The 12,812-nt window shown below is 41.5% G+C and overlaps 1 protein-coding gene and 1 long non-coding RNA gene across 2 annotated transcripts in view; one reads left to right on the top strand and one right to left on the bottom strand.

Moving 5' to 3' along the window:
* The window catches only part of LOC126075841 (uncharacterized), a 52,295-nt gene extending 46,864 nt beyond the window's left edge, over nucleotides 1–5,431 (bottom strand). Inside the window, exon 1 of the long non-coding RNA XR_007517296.1 lies at nucleotides 5,198–5,431. This is a non-coding gene — a long non-coding RNA (uncharacterized LOC126075841). The remainder of the gene's footprint in view (nucleotides 1–5,197) is intronic.
* The window catches only part of SLC6A15 (solute carrier family 6 member 15), a 54,961-nt gene continuing 46,694 nt past the window's right edge, over nucleotides 4,546–12,812 (top strand). Inside the window, exon 1 of the mRNA XM_049883977.1 lies at nucleotides 4,546–4,848. The gene's annotated coding sequence lies outside the window, so the exon portion shown is untranslated. The remainder of the gene's footprint in view (nucleotides 4,849–12,812) is intronic.

The following is a 12,812-nucleotide window of genomic DNA, read 5'->3' as shown; positions in this document are numbered from 1 at the left end:
TGAAGGCTGTAGTCTTTGATCTTCATCAATAAGTGCTTCATGTCCTCTTCACTTTAAGTAAGCAAGGTTGTGTCATCTGCATAATGCAGGTTGTTAATGAGTCTTCCTCCAATCCTGATGCCCCGTTCTTCTTCATACAGACCAACTTCTCAGATTATTTGCTCAGCATACAGATTGAATTAGTATTGTGAAATGCTACAACTCTGACATTCACTTTTTCTGACTTTAAATCATGCAGTATCCACTTGTTCTGTTTGAATGACTGCCTCTTGGTGTATGTGTTGGTTCCTCATGAGCATAACTGTTTTGGAATTCCCAATTTTTGCAATATTATCCATAATTTGTTATGATCCACAGAGCCAAATGCCTTTGCATAGTCAATAAAACACAGGCAAACATCCTTCTTGTATTCTTTGCTTTCAGCCAGAATCCATTTGACATCACACGTTCTGTGTCCTCTTCTGAATCTGGCTTGAATTTCTGGCAGTTCCCTGTCAATGTACTGCTGGAGCTGCTTTTGAATGATCTTCAGTGAAATTTTACTTGTGTGTGATATTCATGATATTGTTAGATAATTTCTGCATTGGGTTGGGTCACCATTTTTGGAATGGGTACACGCATGGATCTCTTCTAGTCAGTTGGCCAGGCAGCTGTCCTCCAAATTTCTTGGCATAGAGGAGTGAGCACTTCCAGCACTGCCTCTGTTCGCTGAAACGTCTCAATTGGTATTCCATCAATTCCTGAGCCTTGTTTTTTGCCAGTGCAAAAAAATGCAGCTTGGGCCTCTTCCTTTAGTACCATCAGCTCTTGATCAGATGCTACCTCCTAAGATGGGTGAATGTCGACAAATTCTTTTTGGTCCAGTGACTCTGTGTATTCCTGCCATCTTCTTTTGATGTTTCTTACATCATTTAATATTTTCCCCATATAATCCTTCAATATTGCAACTCAAGACTTGAATTTTTTCTTCAGCTCTTTCAGCTTTAGAAATACCTACTGTGTTCTTCCCTTTTGGTTTTCTATCTCCAGGTCCTTGCACATTTCATTATAATACTTTGTCTTCTCAAGATGCCCTTTGAAACCTTGTGCTCAGCTCTTTTACTTCATAATTTCTTCCTTTTTGCTTTAGCTACTCTAAGTTCAAGAGCAAATTTGAGTCTCTTCTGACATGCATTTGGGTCTTTTCTTTCTTTCCTGTCATTTTAATGACCTCTTCCTTTCTTCATGTATGATGTCCTTGATGTCATCTCACAACCTGCCTGGTGTTTGGTCATTAGTGTTCGATGCGTGAAATCTATTCTTGAGATGGCTTCTAAATTCAGTTAGGATATAAAGGGTATTTTCAGTGAAGAAGTCATTGGTCTTACAAAATTCTATCATGTGATCTCTGGTGTCATTTCTATCACCAAGGCCATATTTTTCAAGTACCAATCCTTCTTCGTTGTTTCCAACTTTCACATTCCAATTGATGGTAATTATGAATGCATCTTGATTACACGTTTGATCACTTTCAGACTGCAGAATTTGGTAAACATCTTCAATTTCTTAATCTTTGGCCTTAGTGTTTGGTGCATAAATTTGAATACTACTATTAACTGGTCTTCTTTGAAGTATATGTATATTATCCTATTACTGACAGCATCATACTTCAGGACAGATCTGGAAATGTTCTTTTTGATGATGCATGAGATGTCACTCCTCCACTATTTGTCATTCCTGGGCATAGTAGACCATATGATTGTCCGATTCAAAATGGCCAATACCAGTCCATTTTAGCTTACTAATGCCTAGGATATCAATGTTTGTGTGATGCTTTCCAATCTTCCTAGATTCATACTTAGTACATTCCACGTTCCAATTATTAATGGATGTTTACAGTTATTTGTTCTTATTCTGAGTTTTGTCACATGTGCAAATGTAGCTCTCAGAATACTGACTCTATTCCCATCATTAAGGTCAACGTTTAGAAGGCAGATTTTGCCCAGTCGTATTCATGTTCTGGCACTATATCAGACAACGCTCTGCTGCTATTCATAGAGTTTTCACTGGCCAATTTTATCAGAAGTAGACTGCTTTTTTCTTCTTCCCAGTTTGTCTTAGTTTGGAAGCTCCCCTGAAACCCGTCTACCAAGGGTGACCCTGTTGGTGTTTGAAATACTACTGGCAAAGCTTCCAGTATCACAACACTATGCAAGCCACCATGGTAAGACAAACTGACAGACACATGTTGGTCATTAACATATGCAGGTCAGGATTTATAGCACATTACAAAATGGAGGATAATTACATCAGATCACAAAATGGAGGACAACAACGCAATACTGGGAATCATGGCTTAGCCAAGTTGGCACATATTTTGGGGGAACACAATTCAATCCATGACAGTGATGTTTTGCAATTTTTTTTTCTGATTTTTACCTCTCTATAATCTCTGAACTAGGGAAATGCTCATTAATTAGTTGAGAAGATTAAATAAGACAGTATAAAACATCAGGTGCTTAATGGGATGTTCAATATTTGCTGCTCTTTCCTGCTTCTCTTCAGCATCAAAACATTAATTAGTACTAGTCAGTTTCAAGGGAATTGCACTAAGCTACAAATATTTTGTGACTTGTGGCTTTGTATATGTATTTGAGACAGGTGTCAAGCATCAATGAATAGTGTAAAAGTAATACTTTGAGGCACTTAGGACTTCTTTGTACTACTGTTAACCATTCTTGCAAGCATACAGATAATTTCATTCCCCATAGATAAAACTAATTATGATTTTCAAGGCTGTAGTCTTTATGGAAGCTAATGGTCACATCTTTCTCCCATGGAGCAACTGGTGGGTTCAAACCATCAACCTTTCAGTGAGCAGCCGAGCTCTTAATCCCTGTGCCACCAGGACTCCCTACGGATGGCCTAGCTCTGCACATTTTCTTAAATTCTTCTCAGTTGTTACAGGTAACATTTCTACTGTATCCCATTTTCTAAATATATAATTTCATATATATATATAAATGTGATTACTATCAACATAAATATTTGCCTGCCTGTTTGGAGCCCTGGTGGCACAGTGGTTAAGAGCTACGGTGAGCTATGGTTGCTAACCAAAAAGTCAGCAGTTCGAATCCACCAGGAAATCCTATGGAGCAGTTCTACTCTGTCCTATAGGGTTGCTGTGAGTTAGAATTGACTGTATGGCAGTGAGTTTTTTCACTTTTTTTTTTTTTTGTCACAAAGCTGTGAAGTACAAAGCAAATTATGCGAGATGTTCTATAAGAGCTTTATTGCAACTATTTTTATTTTTTTCCTGTGGTGCATCTCTCAAAGTGCATTTACTTACCCATGGCAGGGAGGAGCATTCAGGGGATCAAATCCATTTTTATTTATTTATTTTTTAAGGTGGGATTGGAAGAGAGGCTGAGAAAAAGCTCTTTTGGCTGCTTTAAAAGCTAAGGATTAGTAGCAATGTTCTGACCTGAAATTTAGGTCTTGTGATTTCTTTCCAGAAGATTTTTCAGTACATGAAATAGCTGCCTCCAATAGCCTTATTATTTAATTCAATCTTAATTGGATTCAAACCTTCAAAATCTGAGGGTTTGCTGGAAGGCCTAAAAGGGCACAAGAGTATTTTTTTTTATGGTAATATCAATTAGCTGTGAAAAACATACTTTGCCAAGTCACTGAACCTTTCTGCTACAATGTGTATTACGTTAATTTTGCATTTCCATCAAATTTTTGAAAGTTTCATGGACCGAAAAACTTAATCCGTAGGGCATATGCCCTGTTTCAAGGAAGATTCAACCATTTTTCAAAAGGAGGATAAGCTTTGTGCTCAGTGATGTATATTTTAGGAATTTTCCATGTGGTTTAGTTATAAGCCCGTCTTGATTGTCACAGAGGTAAAAGTCAGCCTTTTATCTTGTAATGAGACCACTTTCAGAAGAGATACTAAAGAATCTATTGTAGGGTGAGCTCCAGCTCCCTAAAACAGCTCCTCATACCCTACCCGGAATCACTGAGCACTATCAGGCGACTGCTGGAAACGAAAATGCCCAGAGTGCTTTCCATTTGCAAGAGATATGAACGGCCGGCGTGGGGATAAAGCTACGAAAAAGTCATCTTTGGATCATCCCCTTCTTCCTTGCTCCTAGTCGCATTACTGACTTTTGGAGAACACTCAAAAGGGTGCGTGGGAGGATCATTTCCATTGTTATCCTCGCTAAGACAAAGGCGGGGGGGAGGGGGGCGGTAGGTGGGCGGCAACTGGTGCTCATCCTTTCGGTTGAGTGGGCTAGGTGAGCACCAGAGTAACTGAGTGTATTCGTTTTGTTTTGCTTTGGAGCAGGGCTTCCCTAAGTCCATCTTGAGCCCCTTATGCCCCTCCCTGGGAGAAGGGAGGATGCCGCCAGGCAGCCGCAGCGGCCTCTGCGTCAAGGGGCGGTGAGGCTGGGACTTGCAGCGCCCAGTCCTCCGCCCCCCACCCCCCCCCCCGCAGCCTTCCTCCCCCTCTGCAGCTTGTCGGCGGCTGCAGCACCGGCGGGCTGGGCACGTGGGCGCCTCCGTCACACCCTCACTCACACACTCACTCACACACACATGCGCACGCACTCGCGCGCCTGCATCCCGTGCTCCTTCCCTGGCAGACACACAGGCGCTCACGAATCTCTCCTCGCCAGCCCGCAGAGCAGCGACCACCTAAACCCAACCCCAGGGCCCGCCCTTGGCAAGCAGCTGCTACTCTGCAAACAGTTCCTCTGCGGTCTTCATCACAGCCACCACCTGGACCCGGCCCTTTTGCGGCTACTGCTACTGCTGGGACGTGGAAGCAGCAAAGAGGCGCCCCGACAAGACGCACTAACGGTAATGACACGGTCCCAATGCTAAGGACATGGCTGAGGCGGGGTAGGGCTCCAGTAACCACTCGGGAACCCGGGGACCGGGGAAAAAAGCGGAATTGATAGCTAGATCCCTGGAAGCACTCAAACCTTGTCCTGGCTGACTGGGTGATGGGGTGGGGTGAAGGAGGGCGGCTCACAAGTCACGGGAGGGCGAGGCTGGGCTCCTCAGGTGACCCTCCAGGCTCTGCGTCCCGCACCTGTTCAGAGTTGAGGGCAAGAAGCCGCGTATATGGGGAGGCACATGGGTACTAACGTGCCGCCATCCTTCCTTCTTGTCGTGGAAATTCCCACGGCATCCCCGGGATACTTACTCGTTTCCCAGTCAAGTCGGGGTTGGATGAAGGGTGGGGTCCGACTTGCGGAAGTCCAAGGGGGCAGCTGGGAGGGTCGAGGCGCAGGGAGGCGCTTGGTGAGTTGGAAGCCGAACCTCGTGCGGCTGGGCGGTGGGGCGGAGAGAAGAGAGAGGCTCGTTCCTCATTCGTTTCTCGTTGCTTTTGCAACTGCGGAAGAGGACTGGCTTCTCAAGTCACTCTAGTCGTCTTTTGCTGGAGGCACCTTGCGATAAACGGTCCTAAAGTGGGCCTTTCGCCGCGGACAAGGCACGTGGCTACTAAAGAGGCACAGCTTGCGTGTTTTTGCGCATCCCGGGATTTGAGAGGGTGGTGGTGATGTTGATGGTGCTGGGGATTTTAAAGAAAAAATACAAAGGATTTGGGAACCTAGACCGTTTCATTCGCATGGCTGGTCTTGCGTGGCCGGGGTAGAGGAAGGTTTTGACTGTAGGAAAGCCTTTACGTCTTTAAGTGAACACCAGTCTTGTAAAAATGAATAAATCGAAACGCCCGAGACGTCCCTGGGGCAGGAGTGACCCACCCGGTCCAGGGGCCTGCAGTTGGGGGAGGGTACGGAGGGGATTCCTTTCCGTAGGGCAGAGGAAGAGGCGTCTGACGCTCTTAGTTTAAGGAAAGCGAGGCCCCGGGCTCCCGCTACCTGGTGTTTCCCTTTGCATCCTTCCTCGTGGGGAATGGCTGTTGGAGTAATACGGCGCGGGATTCGGACCTGGGCGGTGACGTCGGCAGTGTTTGGGTGCTTATGCAAATGAGACTGCGACCATGCCTCTGGTAGGGCTGTTTCCCTTCCAGGTCTTAAAGGTAGACACAGTTTTTAGTCTGCACCTTTTGTGCGAGGCCCTGGAGGAGTGATGAGTTTGCTTCCTATTCTGCATTTAGGGTCCTCATTTCCCACTCTTTAAAGCTGTTATATACCTTTCCGGTGCCTGGATGCTTTTCCAGGACACTGGAGAAAATGTAAGTTTGGTTTGGGGAGTATCATTCTCTACAGACAAAGCACTTCACCCCACCTAGCCTACACTTCTGTACGCAGAGTCCTGAGATGCAGACCCTGCCAGGACTTCTGCACCTGGTACTGGGCTTGACTTTTAGAAAGAAAGTACTCAGTAAATACTTGATGATGGACTGAATTTTCTTTCAAGAGTATGTGTATTTCTCTCATGTGAAATTCACGGTATTAAACCAACAGAATCATCCACATTATTTTAGTGAGTATGTTGTTTTCTATCCACATAATCAGCCATGCACGCTTATTGGAGTAAAATATATTATGTTGAAAAATTTAAAATTTAATTCATGGACCATTTACCTCCAAGTGAAACATTCAGTGTGTTCCTATCATTTTTCAGGTAGACAGGGATTAACACTATTTTGAAAGTAATTATTGATTCAAGAATTAATCCTTCTAATATGCATACCTTAAGATGTAATAGTTTAATGAAGTTTATCCATGTTTCTAGGAAATAAGTGCCCTGTCACCTAGTTAATAAAGTAAATAGGAAATAGTACAGAATTTTAAAATTCCATAACTTAGGTGTTTGAAATGTCAGTAATCAGATGAGCTGCCTTGTGTCAGTTATTGAAACGTTAAATAAGCCAGAGTAATTACTTAAACCTAAAACTCCCTATTTATAATTACTAGTTTATCCACGTATCAAATTTTACAGTGTGTGTGCTAAGAAAAACCTGCTTGCCTGTCATAAAAATAAAATTTGCGTATGAATAGATAAGAAATTTGCACTTAAAAAAAAATCTGGGGTTATCATCCAGGTAATTTAAAAATCATTGAATTAGAATGGCAGATCAGAAAGAGACCTCATGTATTATCAAAAGTTCCAAAAACTTTTGTTTTACTTCTTATTTTTTTTAAACTTCTTTTGGAGAGTGTGTTAATTTTTTATTACTACGTACATATAGGTGCTTGGGACGCAGTGGTTACAGCGATCAACTGCTAACCCAAAGGTTGGCATTTTGAAACCATCAGTGGGAGAAAGATGTGGCAGCCTGCTTCCATAGAGAGGTACAGCCTTGGAAACCCTATGGGGTTGCTATGAGTCAGAATCAACTGAATGGCAGTGGGTTTTATATGTGCTTAGAGATATTAATATATTCTTACGAAGAGTAGATTTTAAAATGGTTTTTGAGCAGAAGGCATTATTAACAGTAATTCATGGGCATAGTCTGATGCATGAAAAACATTCAAGGTTACATGGCAGTAAGTTTAGATTTATATCCAATTTGCCTAGTAATTTAAATCTTAACTACTCTTCTGATGAAAATAAAAACAGACACGTTGCTGTTGAGATGATTTCGACTCATAGTGACCCTATAGAACAGAGTAGAATTGCCCCATAGGGTTTGCAAGGAGCAGCTGGTGGATTCAAACTACCAGTCTTTTGGTGAGCAGCCACAGCTCCCCATAATTCTTAACCACTGCACCTTCAGGATCCACTCTTCTGACAGTATTTGGTAAATAATATTTTGATAAACAAAAACTTATCTGCTCAAATATTACTTTTGTCTGATAATTACCATTCATTTCTCTTTTCCTGTGAATAACAGGCGCTAAGGGTAGACTGGGCTACAGGGTAACTTAAATGCATAGTATCATAGACTTGATACAAGATAGAGCCATTTTCAGTTTGAAGGTCACTTTGTTTCTTTGTGATTAATGCACTGAGGTAATCCTTTCACTTTAAGATTGATTGATAGTTATCCTTCAATAGAATGCTTATCCTGGGAGTTTTTTACCTGTCAGGTTGGCAAAGATCAAAAAGATGACTCATCGTATTAAAGAAGGCAGAAGGAAGCAGACACTCCTGCATTGCTGGGGATAGTGCATGTTGGAACAATCTCTATGAAGGGCCATTTGACAATAATTATCAAAATTTCTGAAATTTACATACCCTTTGATTAAGCATTTCCACTTCTAGGAATTTATTCTACAGATATGCAAAGTTATTTGTTGAAACATTGGAGTAGGAAATTATCACAACCTAAATAAATGACGTATTGCATTGGACAAATCTGCTGCAAAAGACCTCTTTAAAGTATTGAAAAGCAAAGATGTCACCTTGAAGACTAAGGTGCGCTTGACCCAAGCGATGGTGTTTTCAGTGGCCTCCTGCAGATGTGAAAGCTGAACAATGAATAAAGAAGACCAGAGAAGAATTGACACCTTTGACTTGTGATGTTGGTGAAGAATATGCCATGGACTACCAAAAGAACAGACAAATCGGCCTTGCAAGAAGTACAACCAGAATATTCCTTAGAAACAAGGATGCTGAGACTATGTCTCACATACTTTGGACATGTTGTCAGGAGGGATAAGTCCCTGGAGAAGGACATCATACTTGGTAAAGTAGAGGGTCAGTGAAGAAGAGGAAGACCCTCAGTGAGATAGATTGACATAGTGGCTACAACAATGGGCTTAAGCATAGCAACATTTCTGAGGGTGGTACAGGACTGGGCAGTGTTTAGTTCTGTTGTACATAGGATCACTATGAATCAATAGCAACTCGATGGCACCTAACAACAAATATATGATGCACTCACATGATACAGTGTCATACAGTTATTTTTTATAAATGAGGAAGCTATTGAGATAAAAATTTTTGAAGATTTATTAAGTGAAAACCAAGATGCAGAGTTATGCATGTAGTAACATTTGTGTAAAAAGACGGGGGGAGGAAGGCCCATTAGCTTCAATATTCACAAAATATCTCTGGAGGACTTTGGTTATTTATAGGAGGAGGCTAACTGGATATTCTGAGGCAAAATGGTGGAAGGATGTACCCTTTAATACTGTATTACTATACTATTTATTAAAAAATACAAATTAAAACAATTCTCAAGTGAAAACAACACCTGAAAACCCCTGGCAAAGCAGTTTTCAGACATAAGATGTGTGAAATTAGTAAGGCACGAAAGTCAATGGGTATTTTGTTGTTTTTCAATTTATAAAAAAAAAAAAATTCCTATTTATATTCCTGGTAATAATTAGAGTAGCAGATGAGAATTGGTAGATTCACTTAATTTAGTCATTTTAACCCTAGTGTCCTAGTGGTTAAGTGCTACAGCTGCTAACCAAAGGGTCAGCAGTCCGAATCCGCCAGGCTCTCCTTGGAAACTTTACAGGGGCAGTTCTACTCTGCCCTATAGGATCACTATGAGTCGGAATCGACTCCACGGCTCTGGGTTTTTTTTTATCAGCACAAAAATACATAAATTTTTTTTTTAGCGTGTGTACTGAAGTTTTTGCTGTTCTATTTTTTGAGAGTCCTGGTGGCGCAGTGGTTAAGCGCTCAGCTGCCAACTGAAAGTCGGCAGTTTGAACCCACCACAGAAGAAAGATGTGGCTGTCTGCTTCGGTAAAGATTAAAAAAAAAAAAAAGATTACAGGCTCAGAAACCCTATGGGGCAGTTCTACACTGTCCTGTAGGGTTGCTGTGAGTCAGAATCACCTCGACGACATTGGGTTTGGTTTTGGTTTTTTGCCCTTCATGGTTTAAATATAAATATATCCTCTGCATACATTTAGAACCACATCAGACAATGTTATACTTTTTCTTCACTTTTCAAACGTAATTTAGAAAACAGGAGAAGGAAAATGTATGTACCCATGTTTTTACTTTTTACATGTTTTTCTCCTCATGTTCCAAGATTCTTTTACCATTTCCTTTCTGTCTAGAGAACTTCGTTTTGCTATCCTTTTAGGACAGGTTGGCTCACACAAATTCTTAGTTTTCTCTCATCTGAGAATGTCTAAATTTCCCCTCACTATTAAAAAAAAAATAGTTTTTTTTTTTTTTTATTGAAGGGTATTTTCACAGGATATGCCATTCTGGACTGACAGTTCTTTTCGCACATGTAAAATGCAGTTACACTTCCTTCTTATCGCTCTGGATTCTGATGAGAAAACTGTCATTTGAAATGTAGGTAGGGTGCCATTTCCTTCTCACTGCTTTCAAGATTTTTTTCTTTGTATTTAGTTTTCAGAAGTTTGACTACGACGTGGCTGTAAAAACTGCATGGGGGTGGTGTCTGACCTCTTCCAACCCTCCAAGGGGAAAGAAGAATGAAGATCAACAGTGTAAGGCTGATTCCCCTGAGGTGGAGGCCAGACAAGCCCCCTCTCCCTGCCATCTCTACCAATTCTGACACTAACTGTCCCTCCCATAGCACTCTCTACTGGGTTCAGTAACTCATTGCAGTGGCCACACAGAACTCACAGACCATACTCACAGTTATGGGGTTTATTAGAGAAGTAACAGTTAAAATTCAGGCTCAAGAACACTCTGGATACAGTTCTTCCAGCACGCACGCCTCTCCCTGTCCCTCAGTCTCTGCCCAGAGGCACTCAGCTTTCTCTCCTCGTGGGCCTGGTAAGCCTACCATGCCGTCTCCTGTTGCTGGGTCTCTCCTGCTGGTCTTTCCTTCCTTGGTGGTGGTGGGCTCCTCCTCTGTGCTCTGGAATTGGCTCTTTTAAGGCAAAACTAACCAATCCCCTTGGTAGGTCGCAATTACCTAATCACACAATCAGTTGGGTGGCGGTTACAAGCCATGGCTAGAAAGGCCAACACAAAAGTAATCACACTGCAGGCCACCCTTTGGCTTTTCTAGCCATAGTTGTTTCATATTTGGAGGATAACTAGTATCCTAGTATGGGTTTTCTTTGAGTTTGTCCTACTTGGAATTCATTCAGCTTATTGAATCTGTAAGCTTGTCTTTTGTCAAATTTTGAAACTTCTCAGTCATTATTTGTGTACTTCTTTTTTGTAGCCCTGCCTTCTTTCTCTTCCCTTTCTGGGACTCCAATTAATGTTACATGTTTTCTTGTAGTCTCTGTTATGGATTGAATTGTGTCCCCCAAAAATGTGTGTCAACCTGGTTAGGCCATGATTCGTAGTATTGTGTGGTTGTCCTCCATTTTGTGATCTGATGTGATTATCCAATATGTTATAAATCCTAACCTCTATGATGTTAATGAGCAGGATTAGAGGAAGTTATGTTAATGAGGCAGGAGTCTATAGGATTAAGTTATATCTTGAGTTAATCTCTTTTGAGATATAAAAAATAGAAGTGAGCAGAAAGGAAAGGGACTTCATTACCACCAAGAAAGAAGATCCAGGAGTGGAGTACATCCTTTGGACCTGGGGTCCTTTTGCTGAGAAGCCTCTAGACCCAGGGGAAGATCGATGCCAAGATACATGGAGATTTCCAAGGAACACCTGGCCTGCAGATATTGAAAGAAGAAAAGGACGTTCCCCCAGAGCCAACAGAGAGAGACAGCCTTCCCCTACAGCAGGTGCCTTGAATTTGGACTTGTAGCCTCCTAAACTGTAAGATGATAAATTTATGTTTGTTAAAGCCACTCACTTGTGGTATTTCTGTTTTAACAGTACTAGATAGTTAAAACAGTCTCACAGGCTCTGTTCTTTTTTATTTTTCAGTTTTTTCTTCTTTGTTCAGATTGTGTAATTGCTCTTGTTTATCTTTAACTTCACTGATTCTTTACCCTGTCTTCCACCATTTTGCTGTTGGACCCATCCATTAATTTTTTTCAAAAATTGCGTTATTTTATTTTTTAGTTCTAAAATTTGCTTAAAGTTCTTTGTATTTCCTTTGCTGAGACTCTTTGCTGAAAGTTTATGATTTTTTTTGTAATAGATTTCGTAATTGCTCATTAAAAGCATTTTTATGGTGATTGCTTTAATATCCTTGCCAAACAATTCTTATATTTTTGTTGTTTTGTTGTTGGTGTCTGTTGATTATCTTCTTTAATTCAAGTTGTCATCTTCCTGGCGTTTGATGTGATGAGTGATTTCCCATTGAAATCTGTGGGCATTTTTGCTATAATACTTTGGATCTTATTTAAACCTTCTGTTTTTAAATTCTGTTTTCGGTGGCTTCTTCTGATACCACTTTGTCAGGGCAAGTGGGGCATTACCTTGTTGGTGCCCGCTGGGGATAGAAATCCAAGTTTCCATTTTGAGGCTTAATTGACAGCCACGGTGAGGGGCAGGACTCCTCACTACTACCAGGTGGGGGTTGTAGTCTAATCCCTTTGCATGGTCTTCACTGACACCATGAAGTAGACAGCCTAGTTACTACTTGGTTAGAATGAAAATCTTGGCCCCTATATTTGATCTTTTCTGGCAAAACGATGGCTGGGGGTTTGGAACGCTTTTTTATAACCTGATGGAGGTGGTAATCTAGGCTCCCCAATTGGCTCTTGCTGGCATGGGTGGGGCCATAGTTTTACTATGATGTTAGGCTGGAGTAGGGAAGTTATTTTCTAAGAGTTTTCTGTCTTATCATGCTGCTTCTCTCTCTCTCTTTTTTTTTTTTGCGTGTGTGTGTGTTGAGAGAACAGGCTTTATTGGACCTTTTTTGTTTGTGCTCATTGGCATTTCAAGGTTGCTGGCTTCCTCAGCTCCAAGGCTGGGGTATGTGAGGCAAAATGAAAACCCAAGGGGCTGACCACTCTGTCATTCCTGAGATCCCAAGCTGGTCTGCCTTCTTCTTTCCACCTTTCAGTGACTTAGGTTTGCTTAATGTATAATTTTCAGGGTTT

This window comes from Elephas maximus, chromosome 4 (genome assembly GCF_024166365.1).
Source record: "Elephas maximus indicus isolate mEleMax1 chromosome 4, mEleMax1 primary haplotype, whole genome shotgun sequence".
In the NCBI taxonomy this organism is placed as follows: Eukaryota; Metazoa; Chordata; class Mammalia; order Proboscidea; family Elephantidae; genus Elephas; species Elephas maximus.
This window is presented reverse-complemented; position numbering and strand designations above follow the sequence as displayed.